Source organism: Elephas maximus, chromosome 16, assembly GCF_024166365.1.
Source record: "Elephas maximus indicus isolate mEleMax1 chromosome 16, mEleMax1 primary haplotype, whole genome shotgun sequence".
NCBI lineage: Eukaryota > Metazoa > Chordata > Mammalia > Proboscidea > Elephantidae > Elephas > Elephas maximus.
Genome location: NC_064834.1, coordinates 34,255,673 through 34,283,442, shown reverse-complemented (window position 1 = coordinate 34,283,442; position 27,770 = coordinate 34,255,673). Strand labels below are relative to the sequence as shown.

The 27,770-nt window shown below is 35.4% G+C and overlaps 1 protein-coding gene across 1 annotated transcript in view; it reads right to left on the bottom strand.

The window, feature by feature from the left end:
- Window positions 1-27,770, bottom strand: part of PCDH15 (protocadherin related 15) — a 999,309-nt gene that overhangs the window by 157,255 nt on the left and 814,284 nt on the right. The window lies entirely within an intron of this gene.

Sequence of the window (27,770 nt, the reverse complement as noted above, 5' to 3'; positions counted from 1 at the left end):
TGTATGTGTATGTGTGTATACACACATTAAAAAAATCCATTACTCATTACCATTGAGTCGATTCTGACTCAGTGACCCTACAGAATAGAGTAGAAAGGCCCCATATGGTTTCCAAGGAACACCCGGTAAATTTGAACTGCTGACCTTTTGGTTAGCAGCTGTAGCTCTTAACCACTACCCCACCACTGTTTCCAAGGCACCAGTCCCAAGAAGGTAGGTTCAAAACCATGCAAAGGCTCTTGGTTAAGAGTGTCTTATCAGCTACATTATTCTTAATTTAAGATGAAATATACTACTACTCTATTATCCACCAAAAGTTGTACAAAATTCTATTCGTCTCTAAAAAAAATCTGGATTGAAACCAATACATGTATACAATTGGTTACCTAATCTTGTTTCTTAAAATAAAACATTGCACTTGTGTTTTTGTTAGTATATTAAAGCAACTGTAGAGTTCTAATTGTACAAAAAAAATATTTGAAGGATGACTTGTCACACAATGTACCTTTTTCGAATTACCTTATTTGCTTAACTGTAACAATGTTATGTCCTTAGTAGTATAATACTATCATGGATTGAATTGTGCCGCTCAAAAAGGTGTGTTGACTTTCTAACCCCTGCAACCAGTGAATGAGACCTTGCTTGGGAAAAAAGCATTTTTCTTTGCAGATGATACCAGTTAACAAATCCTATCAGGGTAGGATGGGTTCTAATCCTAACCCCTTCTGAGTGGCATCATATAAAAGGGAAGGATAGGTACTGAAGCAGAAACATGGTGGAAGACAGCATGTGAGGATCCATCTATAAGCCAAGGCATACCAGAAACCACCCAGGGCTACTAGAAACTGAAGGAGACAAGGGAGGCTCTTCCCTTGGAACAAACAGAAAGAGAACATAGCTCTCCTAATGCCTGAATCCAGACTTCCAGGCTACAGAACTATCAGAAAAAAAGTCTCTGTTCTTTAAAACCACCCACATTTTGTTATGGCCCCAGGAAACTAAGACAGATACCTACCCAATTTAAAAAATATATTTTCAAAAGCACATTATTTTATTCTCATAATCTCAATTTTCAAATGTTGGTCACTACAACTAGCCTATCATAACTTTATCAACATAAAGTAAAGCAAAATAATCTCCCTTTTATAATTTTTATTAGTTTATGTCAATCAGCTCTAACAGAATTAGAAAATTATTAAATAGAAAGTTTTAACAATACCTCTGGATGTTTTTTCCAGTTCAGTCTCTCTATCTATCCCGTCTGGCTTCTATAAGCTTTAGCCTCTGTTCTCAGGCCAGTAAGACAAATCTTAGTGCCATTTCTTCCACATGGCATTTTCTTTCAGTACCTAGTTTTCTGGGATCACTATTTTTATCTCCATCCTCTCAGTTCTTCTAATTTAGATTACATCAAGCACATTCTTTTGTACCTTTAAGGAAGCCTTTTATATCAAATCCTAAGCTACCAGTACATTCTGAAAAATTGATTATATATGGCCCTTTTACAAAAATCTTATCCAAATTGCTATGTTTTGCCACTGTAGTCCAGATGCTTGATTGACTAAGTTACCTAAATATAAAGCCATCTATTTAATAAATGTTCGAGCACCTAATGATGGTCAATATATTCATTCCATTTTCAATAAATATTTTTTGTACTAAATAATAAGAACCAACTTATAACTGAAGCATTTTTAATGAAAAGTATAAAGTTAATGTTCACTAATTCACTCATTCATTCAGTTTTCCCTTGTATTTTTTCTTTTTTTTGATAACGGCATCCAAATATTAATTTTTATAATCATGCCTCTTCCATTATTAGTACAAATGGTTTGGGTAGGGCTGAAATAAACCATAGTGTATATGTGATCATACTATCCATCTTTGGCCAATGAGTACATTTCATTGTTTGTTTACTGTTTATGTGTGAGTATATGTCCCATGTGAAACCACTGAGAGTTTTCCCCCAGGAATTTTACTGTAACTATCGAAAAAAATATTTTCTTTTTTTGCTAGAATTTTGATGCTGGTACCCGATGAGAAGCACTTTTCTGATAACAATACCAAGATAAACTAAAGAAAGACCATTGTTGTTAGGTGCCATAGAGTTGGCTCCAACTCATAGCAATCCTATGTACAACACAACCAAACATTGCCTGTTTCTGCGTCATCCTAACAACAATAAGTATGTTTGAGCTCACTGTTGCAGCCACTGTGTCAATCTGTCTTATCGAGGGTCTACTTCTTTTTCACTGACCCTCTACCTTACTAACCATGACGTCCTTCTACAGGGATTGGTTCCTCCTGATAACATGTCCAGAGTAAGTGAGACAAAGTCTTACCATCCCCAACTCTTAGACTGAGATTTTAAATACAGATATACCTAAACTTTCTTTTATTTTCTCTTTATCTAGATTTTTTTTCATATCCAATCAAAAGGATCCCAACTAATTAAAAAAGTACTTAGGTTGGAAAAAGATTCAGTTGCCTAGGTAGACCCATCTGACGTAAAAAATTCTAAGACTTAACAATTTTATTCTATTGTCACAGTGTTGGTTCAATGAAATAAGGATGATTTTGCCATTTTGAATCTAACATGATGATAGTCTACCACAAAAGCAAAGGAACTTACAAAAAGGACACTAAGGCTGGTTCTGATGGACTGTTTTGATTATTAATAGATCAATTTTTGTGTAATATTTTAGATTATGAAGATATATTAAGACTATTTGCTACTTGACATACTGATTAGTGGTTAACTATGATGATTAGTGGAGTCCTGGTGGTCCAGTGGTTAAGAGGTTGACTGCCAACCAAAAGACCAGCAGTTCAATTCCACCAGCTTCTCCTTGGAAATCCTATGGGGCAGGTCTACTCTGTCCCATAGGGTCTCTATAAGTTGGAATCAACTTGAAAGAAACAGATTTGTTCGTTTGTTTCGTTTTTTTGGTTTATGATGATTCATAAAGTAGAGGATCAGTGAAAGACAGGAAGACCCTCAATGAGATGGACTGGCACAGTGGCTGCAATGATGGCCTCAAGCATGGAAACGATTGTGGTGATGGTGCAAGACCAAGCAGTGTTTCATTTTGTTGTACAACTTGACAGCACCTAGCAACAACAACAATGATGATGATTGTGAAATCCTTAAGCCTGGAAAGTGTTATTTTAGAGAGAACTGGAAATATTGCGTAGCAGGCATTCTCTAAGATGGCTCCCAATTATCTCTATCTCTTGTTATTCACACCATTGTAGAATCTCCTCCTCTTGAGTGACAGGTGGGAACTGTGGCTTGCATATAACCAAGAGAATACGGCAAAGGTGATAAGCTGTCACTTCAGTGATTACATGGCATCTGTTGTAACTGCCTTCTTGCTAGTAGACTCTATGGACTATCTCCCTTACTAACTGTAATAGAGCAAGATAACATGGGAAGTGGCCCACATGGCAAGAAACTGAAGGCAACTTCTGAGCAACAGCCAGCAAGGAACCATGGCCCTCAATGCAATACCACAAGGAAATGAATCTTGTCAACAAACACATGAGTTTGGAATTGGACCCTTTCCCAGTAGAACCTCAGATGAGATCCCAGTGTTGGCAGCACCTTGATTACAACCTTATGAGAAAGTGTGAAGCAGAGGACACAGCAAAGCCATGCTTGGATCTTTGACCCACAGAAACTACTAGATAATAAATGTGTGTTGTTTTAAGCCATTATGTTTATAGTAACATTGTTACACAGAAATAGGTGACAAATACACATAAAGTGAAAATTATAGCAATAGATTGTTAATTTTTTTTAAGTCAGGTTACATATAACTTATTAAAGTTTTTGATGTAAGAAATCTGTGTTAGTTATATTCTGGGATAATTTTCAAAAATGGAATTTTTTTTTGAACTGCACACTGTTAAAATTGTATACTTGTCTATCTTGTTACTACATGAAATGACAGCTAAATTTTGTACTTTCTATAATTATTATATTTTTCGATCTCTTGATCTTTATAAAATATGAAAATGTAATGTCTGCAGCTAATGTACTTTTAGCTCTAGCATTAGAGGAACGCCATCAGTTATTTCAAATATTAAAAAAATAATTATTTTGTGCCCATTTTTGCTACCTCCACTGCAAAATCAGAATGGAAATAATACTAGAAAAAGTAACTGGCATAATTTGAGAAGCAACTTCCACTAAATTTAAAGCATACCACTAAAAGCACTTAAAATTCAATTTGTTAGTAAATGTTTAAAACAGATTTACTCCGAGATAAGATATCTCTCTATTAACCTTTGTCTTATTGTTTCGACACACTTCTTACAATCAAAATCAAAAGACACTATAAAAATGCAATTTTCTCCTGCCCAGAATTAAATGAACCTCTATGATAATGAGTTTTAGATTACAAAATATCAATTCTTTTCTATTTATTGCCAGGCAGGACCCATTTAATTTTTATTTTATGCCCTGGAAAATATCAGTTACATGATTGGGGAAAATTACATAATCTGTTTGGAGTCATATATAACTTCAGCACTAAATGAAGAAGCTGGTATAAATCAGGCTCCATTTTTTATATAATATCAGATGCACAAAGAGGCCAGAAAAATAACAAAATTGAATAAACTGGGCTGGGTATAGATTAACAGAGGTGTGCATGTAGGCAATTAAAAACAGCATGTTCTATTTAAAAAGGGTAACTGCTATGTGATACTACATGCCTTAGTTTGATTTTTCAGACAAAATAGGAAACTTAAGTTTTTATATAAATTCTATGAACTTTTAAATTGTGGTAGCCAATGCAAATTTCTTTTTTTTAAAGATCAGCTGGCTAACTTTGACCCGTAGTGTCATGGATTGAATTGTGTACCCCAAAGATATTTATCAACTTGGCTAGGTCATGATCTCCAGTATTGTACGATTGACTACCATTTTGTCATCTGATGTGATTTCCCCACGTGTTGTAAATCCTATCACTATGATGTAATGTGATGGATTAGTGGCAGTTGTATTGATGAAATTTACAAGATTAGATAGTGTCTTAAGCCAATCTCTTTTGAGATACAAGAGAGAGAAGCCAGAAGAGAGATGGGGACCTCATACCACCAAGAAAGCAGTGCCAGGAGCAGAGCATGTCCTTTGGACCTGAGGAAGAGTGATGACAAGGACCTTCCTCTAGAGCTGACAGAGAGAGAGAAAGCCTTCTCCTGGAGCCAGCACCTGGAATTCAGACTTCTAGCCTACTGGACTCTTGAGAGAATAAACTTCTCTTTGTTAAAGCCATCTACTTGTGGTATTTCTGTTATAGCAGCACTAGATGACTAAGACCTATGGGCTGCCAGTTTATGATTTTTTAGGTAAGCTATTTTTTATCTGTAATGTATCTTCCAGTTCTACCATTCTGAGTCTGATACAATGTGATTTAGTGATTTATTTTTTTCCTTATGTTGAGTATAATCAAAATCTATTGTTTAATTTCATAAACAATAACAAGATGGCCAAATATAGGATTTCTTAGAATCTTCCTTTTTAACAAATCTTTTCTTTCACTATTAATTAATATACCTGTAATTTTGTAATAAATAATGCATCATAATCTTTCTTCCCAATTAACTTTTTAACATCTAATTCAAAATAGTTGTTGATTGTCTTAAATTAAAAAATTCCAACTTTCAAAGCTAGACTTATTATTGATGATATAATTGACTAAAAAGCACTCTTTCAATAAAAGGAACTCTTAAAAACAGTCAGGGATCAATAATGGAACTAAGCAGCCTTCACTGATGAGGCCTAAGACTTAAGAGATCAACTGCGTTCCTGTTCCCTAAACAAGGATTACTAACAATATGTGAAAAGAAATGGTTATATCTTTGAAAGAGATGGACATTGAACACTGGAGAGGCTTATGGACTCCTATTTTTCAAATGGCCTTCAGGCAGGGCATTCACCGGAAGACTCTTTCACAAGGCTTTATCTGAATTGAATTTGGTGCCCATGTGTTCTGGAATATTCCTGATGGCTGTGCTAATTCCTCTTTACCCACCAAGAGCAACATTTTGGGGCTTATTGTCCAATTTTAACAAAATCCAAAGTTTTTGATAAAAATTCCCAAATCACCTCAACTAACACTTAAATAGAAGCCTAAATACTGTTTTAATTAAAACAAAAAACACAGTTATGACAAATACCAAATTTAAATTTTATCAGCTCATTAATTTTAATATTTGCATTGCACTTACCTCCCCTAAGTTTTATATGGAAAACAGTTGTATTTTCCTAAGAAGGAGACTGATCAAAATTATTCCAAATTCACAGTTTAAAAATTAATTTTTGAAGATAGAGTATGTCCTAGAGAAACTAATTGCTGCAGAATTTACACTTAAAACTCAAACAACTGAATTGTCCTTAGGAAGATATAAACTAATTCATAGATATCTGTTAAACATTTTCAATTTTTTATAGAGATTACAATAAATCTCTTTCAATTAAATACATTTTGACATATCTGAGTTGTCTTAATATGACTATACTAAAACAACAGAATTTGCAGTCTAAATGTGAGACCCAGTCTTTTACAGAATAAATATAGACAGAACAATTATTCCACAATTTAAAATCTACTTTTATTATTGAGTTCAAGAAGTAACAGTAAAAGTAAATGTTGTCTGTGTGGAATAAAGCTCCTAATTATTTTAAATACCATGCAGTTTAGGATTATAAAAGTGTTTTTAAATGGATGCTGTAAAATTTCACTGGAATTCAATCTGGCTCTATTGCTTTCTTTCTACCGAGAGACAAATCCAATTTATTTTGACATGTTTGAATTCAATATATTTGCAAATCAGTACAAATTAAGAAACTTTTTATATCTACTGTGAGGGAATTTAATGAAGGTGGGAAGGGGGAAAAAAAAAACACCCACTGGAACTCCCATTGTTTGTAACCTTGGCGTAATTGCATCAGGGTGATCTAATTTAAAATATTTAACTAAGAAAAGCAGTTTACAAAAAGCATGAATCAAGAGAAAGACATCAACTCTCCCAGGATTCTTAGGATGAATTGTAGATAAGAAAACTAATAACGGACCAAAAGCTTAGACACTACTTTTTACACCTTGTCTAAAGAATGCTTACATCACTAAGAGTTTTGCCTTAGGTTATTTCTACTCAGACCCTTGAAATATCCTACCCTTGAAGATATGAAAACTGAAGTCCTAAGAATAAACAATTTCTCAAGTTCATAAAACTATTTGCAAGGTAAAACTGCAATCTAGAGTTTTGTTATACATATTGTTTTTCTCATTAATATAGTTTATGCTACATCCTTTTTAGTCAGTGGCTCTCAAGTTATAAATCCGTAAGAGTCAGCTGGAGACAAATTAACATTCTGAGTTTCCCTGGTATCATGCTCAAAGATTCTGATTTAGTAGATACACTGGGTCAGGCCCAGGAATATCGTTTGCAAAAGTATTCCAGGCGATTCAGATCCTGGTGGTTTGAAAATCACACAGTCAGAGAATAATGGATTCTCTCTCCCTGCTGTTTTGCTCTTTCATTCTTTTCCTCACCCTCGTCACCATTTTTATTTTTGAAGGCTACAGCAAGGGATGTCCTCTCAACACACTTGAACTAAGCTAAGGTCACTCTCTTACGATTCTGATAGGGTTTGAATTCTGGCTCTGCTATTTGCTAGCAATGAGGCCTTAGGAAAATTGCTTGGCTTCCCTAATCTTATTTCTTTATCTGTAAATGGGGACGTTACTTACTTTCAGAAGGTTATTGAGTGTGCTAAAGAATGTAACATGTATAAAAAGCTTTATTTATGCCTGACATATAGTACACGTTCCATAAATTATGGCTATTATCCTTATCATTATTTTATAAGCTCTGCTTCTGGAAGTTTAATTTAAATAATAATATGTGAGTTTGTACCTATACAGGATTAATAATAAAAAAAAATAACACTTGAACACTTTTAATAAATATTATCTATCTCAGCCAAGAAACCCTGGTGGCGCAGTGGTTAAGAGTTACAGTTGTTAACCAAAACGTCAGCAGCTCAAATCCACCAGGTGCTCCTTGGAAAAGCTATGGGGCAGTTCTACTCTGTCCTATAGGGTCACTATGAGTTGGAATCGACTCAACGGCAACAGCTTTTCAGTTATCTTAGCCAATATTATAAAGTGTGTCTTATGCACTCCAATTTTCCCTCTCGAGTTTTTAAGCATAGATCAATTTTACATTTGACTGGAGAAAATGTTTTCCTTTGTATTATTTTTATAGCCTTATATCCACAGAAAATTTTTGTTCTCATTAAAAAACAGCTGCCATGGATTGAGCTTGGAATCGGTAGAGGTTGACTCTGAAACTTAAAAACAACAAATATTAACTAAATCAGTTAAAATCTGATGATTTTATTCACAGAGGCTTAATTATGCATTCAAAAAATATTTATTGAACACATACTATGTGCGTGCCTGGCATCCACTTGGCAATACAAATAGAAAGAGCAGAGGAAGTAGACCTGTACTCCTGGAGTTTAGAGTTTTCCAGGCAAACCACACAGTTTAATCAATTATAATAAAATGTGGTAAGTGAAGTAATAGCAGATTCCTTGTTAAAAGTTCAGTTATAAACATGGTTGCACTGTTTATATTTTATGTTCCCAAATTCCTACAAGCTAACTGTGAGTAGTACCAAGGGGCTTCATGGCTTGACGGAATGGTTAGATCAGGCATAGCTATTCCAGGTTGATTGATTTACTTACTATAAACAGGCTATAACATCGGCATTTATACACTTAGGCACAGAACCGTGCAGTGTTTCATTCTGTTGTACATAAGGTCGCTATGAGTTGGAATTGACTCAATGGCAGCTAACAACAAGATACACTTAGGATAACCTCTGAAAAGAAAATTTTGCATTTAAGTTTGTTTCTCTACATATGGTGGACCATTTCTCCTTTACAGATAAATTGGTACATTTGGACTTTTCAAAGGACACAAAGGTACACTTTCAATGAGGGCCTCTAATACTATTATTTATTATCTTCTATTGATCAGGTTAAATTCTATGCTTCCAGGAAGAAGATAGTCATATTATGATAAGGGATCATTACATTATTTTTAAACTATATTAGTGTAGTAATACAAGTACCAAAAAAGAGAGAGAGAAAAAAAAAAAGATACCTAGATAAAGCATTCAATATTTCAATTTTTGTCTACTTCAACAGTCTAATAAGGAACCTTGGTGGTGCAGTGGTTAAAAGCACTCAGCTGCTAACCGAAAGGTTGGCAGTTCAAATACATCAGACACTCAAAGGGAGAAAGATGTGGCAGTCTGCTTCCATAAAGATTACAGCCTTGGAAATCCTACAGAGCAGTTCTATTCTGTCCTATAGGGTCACAATAAGTCAGAATTGACTGGATGGCAATGGAAAATGCATAACAGCTGAATGCCCTAGCTCAAAAATAACCTAATAGAAACAGGCATTCAATTCGTGCCAGATTTTACAGAAAAATATAGATAAATCACATTCTTATAAAAAATGAAAAAGAGCAAACATTTACAGTTTTTCACACCATTCAGGGAGAAGGATATATAGCCAGTATTCAATAACTTAAAGTAGATAAATTTGTCACTTCTGGAAGGATTGTTTCATTTCTTTTTGTAATTTTTTAAATTAAGTAGCAATTAATGCCTTATTTCTAGATTTAGTTTCCTATTATGACCAGGATAACTACGTATAAACAAAATTCTTCCCCCCACAAAATCACCTGATTATTAAGCCAAAGACAGTGAAGCAGTAAAAATAAAAAGTTTTCTATTTTCTTAACACTTTTTAAATAAAATCTACATCAAATAATTAAAATAGGAAGATGTCATACTGTATATCAGATTTTTACTGATTTAACTGATGTTTAAAATATTTTTTTATTTTCCTTTCTAAAAATAATATGTTTATTCAAAGCTCAGTCACCGAGTTCCTTTATCCACTCTCTGTCCTCAGTTGTTAACTTTGGAAACAGTCAAAAAACCTAAGGGTTTGTTTTGACAAGCAAGCCTTGGTATCAAATTTTTTTCAAAAATAACTTATTATTTAGAATTCATTATCAAAGATTGTAAATTCCATTTACTGAAAACAGAATTCACCATGCTTATTACAACTGATGGACAAATTGATTTCTCCTCCTCCTTGTAGTACAGTACTGAGTTGATACATGGAAAAATGAGAGTAAAGATTATCTAAAACTCATAAATTCTGAAGTTTACGTGTTTGTTTTTGAGAATGTAAATGTCATATAATTAGAAATAATATATCACACCATTTTGAATAGTTTTTCACAATTTGCCACAGTTTTTATGTCATTAGTCATAATATGATATTTGCTTACATGCAATATTTGCATAAAATATTTTGTTTTGCTAATCTGTGTTCTTCCACCTTTTGCTGAAGAAGTGAAGAGACTATTAGCATGGTGTGATGGATTGAAAATGGACAAATTATTTGTTCTTCTCTCATCCTGAGGTAGAGTCTATTTACCTTTTTCCTTGTGTTTAGGGTATTCTTGCCATTGCTTTGGCCAATATTATAGAATGAAAGTAATATTATGTAACTTCAGCCTCAACCTCAAAAAACCTTACAGTTTCAACTCTACCATACTTGAAAAGCTGCTCTGATATTAATGTGAAGAATCTTAGCGTAGCCTCTTTAACTATGAAAAACAACATAAAGATAGAGTCCCTGCCATTCCATTCACCCCAAATGCGTGCCCAGGAGAGAGCTGCCCACGCAACTCATAGGAATCTAAGAGCATATAACTTGTTTTTGTCTTTAGGCTCTAAGTTTTGGAAAGATAGAAAAAAATCGACTCCTAGAAGTAGGATGCTGCTGTAGCCAAATCTAAAGCACATGGCATTTGTTTTGGGACTGGGTGGCAGGCAGAGGCTGGAAAATGAGCCAAGAGGCCATTAATGGAGGTCAGAGGAAGAGTGAACAAACTGTTAGTGGGACTGGAATGGTGATGAGAAGGTGGTTATTGGAAGCTAGAAAGATGACAGCCCTTGTTTGTAGTCGCAAAACAATTGGCAAAACTGTTGCCTGTAGTAACTTGAGAGAGAGAAAAGGTACCCAGAAAACTTGTGGATATAGTTAAGATTTCTGGATAGAATGTCAAAAGGGTCAACTAGGCTCTTCTATACGCATGTGATGAGGTCAAAAAACAAACAAACAAAAAAATACACACAGAGGTGAGCTAAAGTAAGAACTGTTAAGTTTCAAGCAGAAATAAGAGACAATATAAAGGAGCCAGAATTTGCTGAGTTGGAAAGTAAAACTTTCTCATCTTCAGTCTTTCCAGCTGGTAACAGACTCTCAAAGTAAGAAATGGCCTCCAGGTGAAGATCAAACAAGGCCGATCTGGTAGGACCTCAGACAGATTTAAGTCAATGGCTAGCAAATTCTCTCAGCTAGACAAAAGGGCTTCTAAGAATTTTAAGAGTATTTTCCACAGCAGTCTTACCTACCTAAATTAGAGAGAGGCTGATTTCAGGAATCACGGATATGGCTTTTAAGGCATAGAGCAAACCTTAATAAGATATGTAGGAAAGCCACACAAGTTTTAAGAAAGTTCATTTGGCAAAAGCACATCCAGGCAGGATTGAAAGGGACTGAGGCATTTCAAAATTAAAAGAGATGTCTTTCCAAGAAGCAGGACAAGAAAGCTACACAGATGTAAACACAGACCATTCCTTATTAAAAGACAGGAAGGCAACTCATAAAATGAAGCAAAGAACAGAGGAGAACAATGGATTAGAGCCCCACTCTCTCAAGGCTGAAGTAGGCTTTACTAGAGGAAGATTTCCTTTTGTTGCCATGAATCAGAATCGACTTCATGGCAACTGGAACTGGATTGGAAAGAGTAGGTGGGAACTAGCAGCTTGCGACCAGCTGAATTTCAGAATTTTTACAGATCAGTGACTGCTATATGTTTCCTATGCTTCTCTTTTTGACCAGAGTGTCTATTATGATTTTCCTCTCCCTGTTCCATCATTATATTTTAGGCAGGCATCTTGGTCACAGGTACTTGAATCAAGAGGATTTGAACCTAAGGAATCTTATTCACATCTGGATTTGATTTTGATGATGATATTCTTAACTTCAAGCCTGATGCCATAATGGGATAAAACCTTTGGAGATCTTGAAAGAGAGTTTTCTTTTTTTTTCTTGTGGGAAAAATGTAATTGTGAACAGAAGATAGGCTGTGGTGAACCAAGAATCCACATATTTTTTTGCTGTTTCTACTATCAAGAGGTAGAGTCTATTTTGCCTCCCTTTGCATTTGGATGGTCCTGTAAATTTCTTTGATAAATATAACAGGAGATATGGTTGTGTGTTGGGGTGTAGGATAATATTGTGTGACTTTGAGCCTCAGACTCTGAGGCTGCATGTGAAGTCACCCAGACTACTCTCCTTGAGAATGAAAGACTACATGAAGCAAAGGCCCAACTATTTCCAGAGATCTCAACCACCATCCCACCCTCTAGCTGAATGCATATACGTAAGTGTGCCCACGTGAGACCAGCATGAGTACTGCCCGGTCAACCCACAGAATCATGAGAAATAGTAAATTATTGTTGTTTTAAGTCATTAAATTTGGGAAGGTTAGTTACACAGCAAATCTTTCCAAATTTAATGACTTAAAAGGAAGGCTGAAGAAAAACTGATGCTTTTGAATCATGGTGCTGGTGAAGAATACTAAATATACCGTGGACTGCCAGAAGAATGAACAAATCTGACTTGGAATAAGTACAGCCAGAATGCTCCTTAGAAGCGAGGATGGCAAGACTTTGTCTCATGTACTTTGGACATGTTATCAGGAAGTACCAGTCCCAGGAGAAGGATATTATGTTTGGTATAGTAGAGGGTCAGTGAAAAAGACTAAGACCCTCAAAGAGATGGATTGACATAGTGGCTACAACAATGGGCTCAAACATAGCAACAATTGTGAGGAAGGCGCAGGATCCCGCAGTGTTTCCTTCTGTTGTACATAGGGTTGCTATGAGTCAGAACTGGTTTGATAGCACCTAACAACAAATTATATAGCTGTAGATAACTGACACACATGGGGGGAAATCCTGCATTTAATACAACTCCAGTCACAAATATCAGGCCAGTAGGTCACCAACCATTTATAGGATACCTATCATGAGCAAAGTACTGTATTTAGAGGCACCAATGATCCATTTATGGGTCAGTCCCTGTTTATGCGTATTGCCCTAATTTAATTACTAATATTGTCCTCATTTACTTTCAAAAGTACCCTACTTTGGGCAATAAATTATATGGTCTTAGCTATCATACACTAGGTGTGTACAGTAAAGTAGAAAAATTAGCCCTCTCACTCAAGAAATTTATAATTTTAGTGAGACAAAGATACACATAATCAAAAGTTTAGTTATTTCTGTCCTCAATTATACATTACTTGGCATTAATATAGTAATCCTGATTTTTCCTGTTGGCTTTTGCCTTATATATCCTCTCCTATAACTCTATTTTTGTGTGATTTTGTCTTAAATATGTTGTTTAATAACAGAAGTATGAGTGAAAAGTTGACCAGTCATAAAATGTAGTATTAGACGAAGACGAAGCAAATGCCACAGATATTAAGCACCAGTTTTTTTAGGAGATAAATGATTTTACCATTATGATTTGGTGATAAAAATGCCATGATAGAAAATCAATATTTATATTGTGTAAAATCTATTTTCCACACAGAATGTGAAAGCAGAGAGTAATTTTACATAAAGCTTTTCTTCTTATGTCACTTTTCTGTTTAACGGCATTCAGTGCTTTCAAATTTCTCTGTGATAATAACCAAAATCTTTAACAAAAAAAACCCCAAACCAAATCCAGTACCATCAAGTCGATTCTGACTCATAGCAACCCTATAGGACAGCGTAGAACTGCCCCATAGAGTTTCCAAGGAGCGCCTGGCGGATTCGAACTGCCAACCCTTTGGTTAGCAGCCGAAAGAACCACTATGCCCCCAGGGTTTCCAAAATCTTTAATATGGCTCATAAATTCCTTCACAATCTGGGTCTACCTATTTCTCCAGACTCATCCCCAACTACTCTCCCCCAGAGATCTCCATGTTCCACAGTGGACTTTAAATTCTTAGAACTTTCTACAGTTTCCCCTTGTCTGGGCTTTTATGCATGCTTTTCCCTCTTCCTCACACGATCTACTTCTGGCCAATTCTCACTCATCTTCTAGGTTTCTACCTTAATATTGCCTTGTTTGAGAATATTCTTGTAGGTCTCATATCGTTCTTTCCATCACCATTGCCCCTAGTTTAAGCCAAACTCTCATTATTCTTTGCTTGACTCCCTGACCAGTCCACACTCATCCACTGTGACTAATTTCTAGTCTGACTTTGCCACAATGGCCAATTATCATTTCAAAGTTTACATATAATCATGTCACCACCACTCTGAGCTCCCCAGCCCACTGCTAACATATCATATTTACATGGTTTTCCAGTGCTCACAGGATAACTCAAATTGTTAATATGCCCCAAATTTGTGCCTCATCTTATATCACTTTATCCCCATTCTCTCTTCTTCAATCATAAACCAAACCAAACCAAACCCAACCCACTGCCGTCGAGTCAATTCTGATTCATAGCAACCCTATAGGACACAGTAGAACTCCCCTATAGCGTTTCCAACTTTGTAATATTTATGGAAGCAGACTACCACATCTTCCTTCCATGGAATGGCTTGTGGGTTTGAACCTCTGACCTTTCGGTTAGCAGAAGAGCATTTAACCACTGCATCACCAGGGCTCCTGGTTCTTCAACCGTACTGACCTTTCCATTCTTAGAATTTGTCATCCTTCTTTCCAACTCTGTGTTTTTACACATGCAGTTTCTTCCCCATTCCTTCACCTAAAAGGCTAATTACTATTTATTCAGATCTCATCTCCTGCCATTTTCCTAAGAAATGTTCTCTGACCTCTCCATCACCATGGTTATGCCTTTGCTATGTGCACTCATGAAACCACGCTCTTTTGAGATTACTTATCATATTTTGCAATTATAGCCTAATTCCTGTGATCATTTGACTAATTTCTTCCTACTATATAGATTATAAGGTTTTTGAGGGTGAAGATCATGAATATTTTTTCAGTGCTGTTATTCCCAGTGCATTGTATATGATCAATTAATATTGTCAGCATAAGGAAAGGAATTAATACCTTTTGAACATGAGATTAATTTTACTTCATTGTAAGTAGTTTTTTCAATGTGTGTTGTCTCCAGTAGATTGTAAGCTTTAGAGGGGTCACGACTGCCCTATTATCTATTCTATTTTACTTGACTAACATAGCATTGTGCCTAGATAATAAATGTTTGTTGAATAAATTAGTGGACAAGGACACTAGATGACTCAATAAAATTTGAAGAAAATAACCCTAATCCTGTGCTTCCTTCTATCTCATCCTACCCTCATCTAAAATCACGGATCACAGAATATTCTGGGAACTTTTGAAAATATACAAGTAAAATAGAGCATCAGTGAGACAGACATAGGCTTCACAAACCATTCTGTAAGGGGCCTCTCTCTTGGTATGATAATCCTGGGCAGGCATCAGTACCTTGACTGTAATATGTGGGAATGCACCTCTATATGACAATAATTGAAGTAGCTATTTGGCATATAAAGATTAAAAGATTATATATGTATTTATATGTATATGAGTTGATGCCTTTGAATTATGGTGTTGGCAAAGAATATTGAATATATTGAATATATCATGGAATGCCAGAAGAATGAGCTTATCTGTCTTCGAAGAAGTACAGACAGGATACTTCTTAGAAGTGAGGATGGTGAGACTTCATCTCATGCACTTTGAACATGTTATCAGGAGGGACCAGACCCTGGAGTAGGACATCATGCTTGGTAAAGTAGAGTCAGCAAAAAAGAGGAAGACCTTCAACAAGATGGATTGACACAGGGGCTGCAACAATGGGCTCAAGCATAGCAAGGATTGTGAGAATAGTGCAGCACTGGGCAACATTTTGTTCTGTTGTACATTAGGTCACTATGTGATGGAACTGACTTGACAATACCTAACAAGAACAACATATATATATACAAAAAATATATATATGTATGTATATATATTACATATACATACATACATACATATATATATATGACGCATCTGTCAGTTCTTTGTACTGTGGGGGCTTATGTGTTGCTGGAAGCTACGCCACTGGTATTCAAATACCAGCAGGGTCACCAATGGCAGAAAGGTTTCAGCTGAGCTTCCAGACTAAGACAGACTAGCAAGAAGGACGTGGCAGTCTACTTCTGAAAAAAATTAGCCAGTGAAAACCTTATGAATAGCAGCAAAACGTTGTCTGATATAGTGCCAGAAGATGGGCCCCCCAGGTTGGAAGGCACTCAAAATACAACTGGGGAAGAGCTCCCTCCTTAAAGTAGTGTCGACCTTAATAAAGTGGATAGAGTCAAGCTGTCAAGGCCTTCATTTGTTGATGTGGCATGACTCCAAATGAGAACAGCTGCAAACATCCGTTAAGAATTGGAACCTAGAATGTATGAAGTGGAATACAGAAAGATCGATATCTTAGGCATTAGTGAGCTGAAATGGACTGGTGTTAGTCATTTTGAATCAAACAAGCATATGGTCTCCTATGCTGGGAATGACAATTTGAAGAGGAATGGCGTTGCATTCACCATCAAAAAGAACATTTCAAGATCTATCCTGAAGTACAACACTGACAGTGATAGGATAATATCTACAGCTTACGAGGAAGACCAGTTAATATGGCTATTATTCAAATTTACAAACCAAACACTAATGCCAAAGATGAGGGCATTGACGATTTTTACCAATTTCTGCAGTCTGAAGCCGAACAAACCTGCAATCAAGAGGCTTTGATAATTACTGGTGATTGGAACGAAAAAGTTGGAAAAAAGAAGGCAGATCAGCAGTTGGAAAATATGGCCCTGATGATAGCATGATGGGAGAGATCACATGACAGAATTTTGCAACACCAACAACTTATTCATTGGAAATACCTTTCTTCAACAATGTAAATGGCAACTGTACATGTAGACCTCAATGGATGGAATACGCAGGAACCAAATTGACTATATCTGTGGATATAAACTATGGAAAAGCTCAATATCACCAGTCAGAACAAGACCAGGGTCAACTGCAGAACAGACCATCAATTGCTCACACGAAAGTTCAAGTTGAAACTGAAGAAAATTAAAACAAGTCCAAACCAAACCCATTGCCATCAAGTCAATTCTGACCCATGACGACAAGTCCATGAGTGCCAAAATATGACCTTGAGTATATACCACCTGAATGTAGAGATTATCTCAAGAATAGATTTGATGCATTGAACACTAATGACCAAAGACCAGATAAGCTTTGGAAGGACACCCAGGACATCATACATGAAGAAAGCAAAAGGTCATTAAAAAGACAGGAAAGAAAGAAAAAACCAAAATAGATGTCAGAAGAGACTCTGAAACTTGCTCTTGAATGCACAGTAGCTAAAGGGAATGGAAGAAATTATAAAGATCAAAGACTACACCCGTCACTATGGATTACCCCTCAACATAAAGAAAACAAAAATCCTCACAACTAGATCACAAGCAACATCATGACAAACTGAGAAAAATATTGAAGTTGTCAAGGATGTCATTTTAATTTGATCCACAATCAACGCCCATGGAAGCTGCAGTCAAGAAATCAAAGGGTGTATTGCATTGGGCAAATCTGCTGCAAAAGATCTCTTTAAAGTGTTAAAAATGTCACTTCGGGGACTAATGTGCACCTGACCCAAGCCAGGATATTTTCATTTGCCTCATATGCATGTGAAAGCCGGACAATGAATAAGAAAGACTGAAGAATAATTGATGCCTTTGAATTATGGTGCTGGTGAAGAATATTGAATATACCATGTAATGCCAGAAGAAAGAGCAAGAAATACTGCTGGAGTGCTTCTTGGAAGTAGGCTGGCTAGACTGTCTCACTTACTTTGGACTTGTTATGAGCAGGGACAAGTCCCTGGAGAAGAACATTATTGTTGGTAAGGAAGAGTGTCAGTGATAAAGAGAAAGAACCTCGATGAGATAGATTGACTCGAGCATAGCAACAATTGTGAAGATAGCACAGGACTGGGCTGTGTTCCACTGTGTTGTACATAAAGGCGTTATGAGTCAGAACTGACTGGATGGCACCTAACAACAATATAGAGAAAGCCTGTGAAAACTGCAGTGACGTATTGCCAGAATCACGTTTTTAACAGTTAAAGAAGGAAAATCTGTCTTTGAAGGAAGATTTTAATGTTGCCATAAAGGGACAGAAAAGTTATCTTCAGGTAAATTCAGCTCTCACATTGAGAGATCAATTTAAATTACACTGGAAATGACTTTAGCAAACAAGTAATGCTGTCTGCATGTAGATTCATTCTGTATTATATTAACTATGTTTAGGTAGCATTTTTTTTCTCTTATATTCTTTGAAATGAAAACCAACAGTTCTCCATAAGCTATTGCACTATTGATTAAAAATCTTTTCTTAAATTTCCCAGTCCAAACTAGTGTGGCATATGTAAAAATGATTGCAGTGTGGCTCGGTGAAAGTAATTTTAGTTCTCTGCATGAGATCTTAATGAGAACTGCTGACTCAGTATTTCCTTGGCCATTGTGATAACATTGTTTTCATTTTTCATACGGTATAGAAATGAATGTCTCTGGACTTCATGCTTTTTCTCTATTTTTGCATATGAGGAGGTATACTCTCAATCCTTTATAGTCCTTTATAATAGCTACTCTACTATTGCTCTTCCATATAAAACATTTCAAGAATCTTATTTTAAATATAAATTGTATAAAACTTTAGCTTTGTCATTTATTATGAAATTAGTTCACCTTAATCAGCAAAGAACCAATTTTTTACTTTAATAAGGAACCAGACTATGCATTTTTTCATTAAAGGGTATTTGAATTAAAAAAAAGACATGATATTCATATGTATAATATTCTTATTTTGAGTTTAATATATTAAATGTGAATAATGCTGGACATTGAAAATGACAATGTTTTCTCTGTGGGTTAAAAAAATATCAGCTTGTTCAAGAGTTTAACAAAAATACTCTAGGAACATTTGCCCTTTCTCTTCTTTATATATAAAACCCACAAAATATAAATTTTGAATTTCTTCTTTTATGGAAGTTGTGTGTTAAAATATATGAATTTTTAAAAATAAACATGTGACATTAAATCATGCAAGTATTTAATAATCAAGATCGATATGCTTCTATTTTATATTAATACCAAAGGTATGTTTGTATAGGTAGCATATTTCTCTGAAAAACATAATTATCTTTGGAAAATTTTGATAATTCATTTATGATGCTACATTTTCCACTCAAAATCAATATTCACATTTATAGTCTATGATCTATTTCAGACATATTGACCTTTCCATGATATGTATCTTTAAAACTGATGACAAGTGAATTCCAGTATGCATAAGTCTTAGTCCTTCATCCTGACATGAAGGTCAATGTCATTCTTCACAATGATAAGTTATTTGAAATACTAGATTTCATCTATTCTCAAGTAATATTATATATTTATACTACTATCAGGATTTTGACATTTCTGTCAGGATTAAATGGGTGATAGATAAAATGTTTTTGTTGTTTATTACAGTGTAACCATTTTCCAGAACATCCAAGCTGGTTATGGACTGAAAACCTTTCATGAAATATGGACATGTGGTAGCCATGAAAGTGTACTCTGCCGCCTACAACCCCAGGGAGCATATTTGACTGAGTTTCCCAGTTTCTGTGCTTTGAAATCTACTGCTATGTTTGTACCTAGAGGCTGCTTATACATAATGATTTAGAATAGCAGAGGTGCTAAGGCTGGTCCATTCCTGGGAGACATGAGACTACTCTGAGAGCTGATTGTAGTTTGAGGGTGCCCAACAATTTTGACACAATGGCTGTAACAATAGGCTTAAGCATAACAACAGTTGTAAGGGTGGCGTAGGACCAGCCAGTGTTTCATTCTGTTGTATGTAGGGTTGCTATGAGTTGGAACCGACTCGATGGCACCTAAAAACAACAGTCTTATAAAACCTCATTTCAATAGCACATCTATCTAGGATGCTTCCACAGACCTTCCCTCCCTTTCTTCTTCGCTTCGGGTTAGAATGCAATGTGGTTTAAAGGCTCTTTCAACCTTTCCCTGCTTCCTCATTTCTCTCAGAGTCATTTCTCCTAAAAAATCCTTGCTAGTTAAGTCTCATCTTGGCATCTGCTTCTTGGAAGACCAGAACCGATAGAGGGAATTAAGAGGATTAGTGTTAAGGAGAATTGTTAACATTTTGAAAGAGATAAAGTTCAAAATAACCATGACTGTTTAGAAAATAAAAAAAGATTCTAGGGAAAATAAAGATGAAGTTAACAGATATTAAAAGAGAACTTTACTATATATTAATACACACATATGTATACATATACTTGTGTATATATATATATACATATGTATATGTATATATAGATAAATAATGAAGGTACACAGGAAAAGGTATAGAAAATTATTTTTTAAATAAATATAGTAATTATAACAAATAATTTCTTAATATTCAGAGTTATCCAAAGATCGAAGGGAGTTCCCCACCACTTTAAGTTTTAGTCAACTTTGGGTCAAGGATGACATTAGAGAAGTATTAAATTATGAGGCAGACTAAATGATTCCTATGCTCTGTTTAATGCATTACTTGCTATGATTTTGAGAACAGAATTTTTATGAGAGTAAGATTAACTTTTTTTTTCTACTTCCAGTGAAACCCAAATTATAGAAAATTATTTAAATATATGGTGTTGCATATAGAAATAAACTTCTTAATCACTTGGATTATAATAACTCAAAACTTATTATTAGAGTATCCATGTGAGGTGGAGGCTGATACTTCATCTTAAATTATTATTAAAAAGGAAAAAAATTTGAAATCACCTGGGGAAGATTTTGAGAAAGGGTGGGATTTTTCAACAACAAATACTGAAAGGAATGCCATAAAATCTTTAAGAGATTTACTTAAAAAAAAAAAAAAGAAGGAGGAGAAGGAGAAAGGGTGAAGATTTGGGGCATGCTAACTCTCTCAGACATTCAAATTATCTATATAAGTGTTTGTCTAAAAGAAAAACTAAAAGAACCTAGAGGGAGGAATGATTCGTAAGGATGGGGCTTTGCTCCATTTTGAGATTTCTGGTTGTGTGTTATGAGTTTTAGTCTCCTAGGACTGCTTTAACAAATTACCACAAATTAGGCAGCTTAAAACAAAAGAAATTTATTTTTTCAGAGTTATGGAGGCTGGAAGTCTGCAATCAAGGTGTCGGCAGGGCCAGGCTCTCTCTGAAGACTCTAGGGGAAGAATCCGTCCTTGCCTCTTCCTAGTTTCTTGTGGTTGTCACCAATCTTTGGCTTTCCTTGGCTTGTAGCTGCATCTCACTCCAATCTCTACCACCATTGTCACCTGCCCTTCCCTGTTACTTGTCTGTGTTTGTCTTCTTTTTATAAGAACATCAGTGATTGCAGTTAGAGTCCACCCTAATCCAGTTGGCCTCACCTTATCTAATTACATCTTTGAAGATCCTATTCCCAAATAAGTTCACGTTCTAAGATTCTGGGTAGACCTGAATTTTGGAGGACAATATTCAACCCAGTAGAGTATGCTTCTAAATAGTTTGGAATTTGTATACAATTATTTAGAAGAAAGGAATATTAGACAGTATAAAGGGAGACATACATGTCAAAAGTTTTAAGAAGTTAGTATTTAATGGACAGTTAGATGTTTACTTAATGACAAATAGATGGAGCAGATGATATCTTGATTCTTCCTTTAACCCTAATTAAGTGACATGATGAATGACTGGTTTGAAGAGATCGTGAAATTAACCAAATGAATCTGCTTCAAATATTATAACTACGCTAAGAAAGCAAGAGAACCAAATGAATAGTTAGCTTGAAAATTGTTGTTAATTTGGCCACTGTATAAGAAAACATATATCTTTGTGGAGTAAATTGCTTTCCCATTATGAGATTCCTCCCACTCTTAAAAATGACTTAAAGCCAGAGCAGCAAGAAACAAATTCAGTTCACAGGATGTGAGGGAAGACAAAACCAAATCTATTTTAGACATATATAAAATGTTCCAATATTATGTATTATAAACAGGAAAAAATGTGAGAAACTTCTCTTCTAATTAGGACAACAAAAATTATTTTACCAAATATAGGATGGCCTTTATAAAATCCTTGAATACTTTAACAAACTTCATTAATTTATTTCAAAGAATCAATAGTAGAAAGTAAGGAAGTTTTTGTACAACAGGAAACACCGGCATAGCATGATTAAGTATATGAAAGGATGGTTTCACTTTTTATTATATTGCTACTGTTATATAGATCAGATAAACCTACATTATCTGTCATCAGAAACTTAGCTGGCAACCCAGCATTTCTTTAGTAAATATTAAAGTACTTACACTGATGTTTATGATTTGTCGGTTGCCTACTACATCATGATTTTATAATTTTAAAGAAAGGTATGGTAGGCCTATTGTTATATTCCAGCAACTGAGCAGTTACCACTATCTCAACACATAAGTGTTTTCAATTCTATAAAAGGAATAATGGATTTTGCCTTTCTGTCATGACAGAACTGATACATTGGGAAATGTTACACCAAACAGTAAATATCAAATCCCAAACCTTTTTGATGGTCTTCACAAAGCTAATTTACAGTACATATCTCTCATTTGGAAACCCTGGTGGCATAGTGGATAAAGTGCTATAGCTGCTAACCAAAGGGTTGGCAGTTCAAATCCGCCAGGCGCTCCTTGGAAATTCTATGCGGCAGTTCTGCTCTGTCCTGTAGGGTCGCTATGAGTTGGAATCGACTCGACAGCACTGGGTTTGGTTTGGTTTGGTTTAGCTTTCATTTACTCATCCACACTCTTTCATATATGTTTTCTTTTTCTTTTGTTATCAAGAAGACATCTGGAGCAAGTAATTAATTGCAATCAAATCACCAAACGGTAGTTTGAAGCCCAGAAAGGTTTGGTTTGCAATATGTGATAGTAATACTTGGTAAGCTGAAATCACTAGAGATAAAGATTTTTATTATAAAAAAGTGTGTATGAGAATTGACTTGAATTCAAAGAGGTATTCATTCTTTATTGTTATTTTAAGAACAATTTAATCTAACTATTCCAATACATATTTACAAATAAAAATGTTTCCCATTCTATTATATCATTAGTTCATGTACTCAATATTGTACATTCTTAATAAAAACTAAGTACATTTCAGATGGCTACAGCAAGTAAAATTTATAACTTGACTTGTCCAAAATTAAATGCTTAATATGTTAGAGAACGCTCGCTCTCTACCAACACCATTTTCTCTTCTTCCTCAGTAATAATGGCGGAGCTGGGATACAGCTGCCCAGCAAGTAACAGCATTTCTCAGGCCTGATATAGGTAAGTGTGGATATTTGCCTAAAATTTGATGATGGAATGGGAGCTGAAGTGACATTTTCAACTCCTGCCTCACAAAGAGGGAATCTATCGCTGTGGACTTCTTTCCCTTTCCACTGACTAAAATGGCAATCTCTAGTTATTTTGAAACATAATGTTGAAGATGAGAGAATGAGTCAACCTGGGTCTCTGAATGACTGCATGGAGCAGAAATATTCACCAACCTGGTACATTCATCTTGGATCATCATGTGAGCAACAAATGTATATTTTGGTCTTGGAACCATTGAGTTTTGGTGACCTCCTTGTTGCAGAAGCCTAACCAATCATAACTAAAAATTATTACACTGAGATTTAAATGACCAATATAAATAAGACAACTGAGTCTTGGGGTGAGGGTGTATGTATGAATCAAGAATTCAAATCAAACTCTTAGATAAATTAATGTTTTCTCTTTAAAACCCCTCTTTAATATCTAGACATTAGTTCACAACTAGTTTTTACTAAGGCATTCAAAAGTCATTATTGAAATGAAGACATTCCTGGCATGTAAAAACCTGAGCCCACAATCCCACCTATCCTAGATGGCTGTTTTCCAGTTGTAACCCATGAGTATCCTTGTAACACACCCTCCAAGTAATAGGAATCATATACTATCATTTTGTATTCCCTCCAAATTTGATTAAACAAATGGAGAGATTTTCTAAAAGGAATAATTCAAGTACAAGGAATCTTTCTGATAATCAAGTATTAATATAACTATTTATTATTTCTGGGAATTATGTGCATCTGGCAGGGGCAGTAAATGGATCTGAAGAAAGAGAATGAAGAAACGAGGTTTTCAGAAATTGTTTATTGCATATCTCCTTTTCTGTTAAAAAAAAGAAAAAGACTGCCTTCACAGCAATATCAAATGGTGTCAGCATATTCCCAAAGCTAGTGCTTGAACAGATTAAAAAAAGAAAAAAAGAGCCATATATGAAAATAAATATTCTCTCATGAATACTATTTAATAAATGGCAAACTGGGAGATACTACAGCTTAAATAAGACATTTTAATATGATTACTATATTATGCAATGAAGTTTTTCAAGCCACTAAAATGTGGAACATCTTACATTAGTTGAAACAGTACTAGATAATATAATAGATAAACCCCTGAATTTCTTGCTCACATAACAGTGTATGTGAGGGTATTACTAGGTAGTTGACTCTCCTTCAAGCTATGATTCAGGGGCCTAGGGTTTCTTCTATCTTGTGTTTCCACAGTTGTCAACATATAGCTCCCAAGGTCTCTCAAGGTGCTTTCTCCATCCAGCCGTCCATTAGGGGAAAAGGCTGTCAGGCCAGGAAATGGTGCAGACTACTTACTTCTACATTTAATTGGCCAGAACTCAGTCACATGGCTGCATTGAATACAAGGGATGCTAGGAAATGTAGCTTAGCTGTATGTTCAAGAGGAAAAGGAAATGGTTTAGGAGGAAGCAAGACATTCTCTGTTATATACTCCTTAATTATCTTCAAAAGAATGGAGGGATAATTGAAGAAAATAATCACTATCAGCCTCAATTTTTTAAACTGTTCTTCCTATGGTTTAGGTCAAATTTAAGCTTATATAAACACTTAATTTCAATTATTTTTACTTATTCAAAAAATAATATCTTCTGTCCATATTTGGTATAACTTTTTTATTATCTATATTTTCTGGCTGCCTGATAGAAAACAAAAACAATAGTTTTCAGTTCTCAAGTACTACTGAATCCATTATGGCAATATTGTAGATACATAAAAAAATAGGGTTCTCTTAATATAGTCTAAGACCAAAAGCACCAAACCCACTGCCGTCAAGCCGATTCTGACTCATAGCAACCCTATCGGACAGAGTAGAATTGCCCCACAGGGTTACCAAGGAGCACCTGGTGGATTCAAACTGTTGACCTTTTGGTTAGTAGCCGTAGCTTTTAACCACTACGCCATCAGAGTTTCCTAATAAACTCTAGGAAGCAGTAAAATTACTAAATTGCCTTTATACTCTACAGTACCAAGTTAACTGGGATAATTAAGGGAGATATTTGCGATTATTAGAAACTCTATTCCAGAGAGTAAAAAATTCTTCCATATATGTTCATGTGACTGCTTTTAATTTAGTACAAGGTAATTGGCTAGTTTTTTGTTCTCTAACTTTATTAATAGCATCTATTTGCAGTTAATAGTTCCATACAGAGAAGGTAAGAAATAGTAATTATTCACTGAACAAAACATTTGCATTTTTAAAAACTGGCATTAATCAAGGACATTTAAAAAGGAAAACTAAATGAGCAATGCCCTGATGCAATCTATGACCTTGGCCTCAATACTACAATATTCTAGGTAAAAGAGTTAGCAAGTAAAGTGATAGTTAGAGAATTTTGGAGGCATACTTCTATAAATAAGGAAATGACTTCCAAATGGAAGCCCAGAGAAGCACGCCTCTTAATAGAGCTTATTTCAAGAAGAAGCGTTATCCACCATAACACTTTTTTTTTAATTCTCCTGCAGCTTCCAAGGAACAACTAGACTTGGAGTAAGGATTTCTGGAAAACAAATGTGGGAATTTCCTTGGTATGAAACTGTGAGGGTTTTTTTGACCCACTTCAAATAGTAAATATATATTTTTTTGTGAGCATCTGCTCTTGGTAAGTGAGAAACACACCAACTGAGTACATATCCATCTTGGTTCTTGATAAGACCAAAATTAACACATTCAGGGAAGTTCTCCAAGCAGAGAACAAGATATCACAAGGCAAAGAATTGGAGAGCACAGCCAAAGTGGACCAAACTAAGGAAAAAGGAAAACAATTGGCAAGAGCTTACATGAGAGAAAATAGCGATTTAAAACTGAGATTGCCCAATAATTTTTTTTTTGGTGGGGAGAGGGGTGGAGTTTGAACTGCCAACCTTTATTTAGGTTAGAAGCTGATAATAAGTAAAATACATACAAGCTAAAAAGCCCAAGTGAAGAAAAGTAGGGTATAAAGTTGTATAAAGGGTACAATCACATTTATGGAAAGGTTGTTGTTGTTTGGTGCCATCGAGTCAGTTCTGACCCATAGGGACCCCACATTCAACAGAATGACACACTGCCTGGTCCTGTGCCATCCTCACAATTGTTGCCATGTTTGAGCCCATTGTTGCATCCACTGTGTCAGTCTATCTCAGTGAGGGTCTTACTCTTTTTCGCTGACCCTCTACTTTACCAAGCATAATGTCCTTCTCCAGGGACTGGTCCCTCTTGATAACATATCCAAAGAAAGAAGACAAAGTCTTACCATCCTTGTTTTTTTTTGTTTGTTTGTTTGCTTTAGGTTAAAGTTTAGAGCTCAAGTCAATCTCTCATACAAAAATTTATACACACATTTTTATGCAACACTACTCACAATCCCTACAATGTGACAGCACACTCCCCCTTTCCACCTGGGTTATTTGTTTCCGTTCAACCAGTTCCTGGCCTTCTTACCTTCTCATCCTGTCTCTGGGCAGGAGCTCACCATTTGGTCTCGTGTTTCTAATTGAACGGAGAAGCACACTCCTCATGAGTATTATATTTTGTTTTATAGTCCAGTTTAATCTTTGTCTGAAGAGTGGGCTTTGGTAATGGTGTTAGTTCTGGGTTAACAGAGTGTCCAGGGGCCGTAGTTTCGGGGGTTCCTCCAGTCTCTGTCAGACCCTTACGTCTGGTCTTTTACACGGATTTGAGTTCTGCTCTGTGTTTTTTTCCCGCTCTGTCCTGTCCAGGACTCTTTGTTGTGTTCCTTGCCAGGGCAGTCATTGGTGGTAGCTGGGCACTAACTAGTTCTTGTCTCAGGCTGATGGAGTCTCTGGTTTATGTGGATCTTTTGCCTCTTAGGCTAATATTTTCCTTGTGTCTTTGGTGTTCTTCATTCTCCTTTGTTCCAAGTGGGTTGGGACCAATTGATGCATCTTAGATTGACCAATAATTCTTACTGTTTTGCGTATACATAGGATTTTCTGATAAATATATTGTATAACTTAATATATAGAGTATAATTTATTGTATAACTTAATATAGAGAGTATTACAAAGGCAGCTTTTTACAAATGGCGAAAACTACTTGGTTTAGTGTGGTAAATATTCCCATATATTTCACCCATTGAACAACTTAACGGTGATGATGGTGA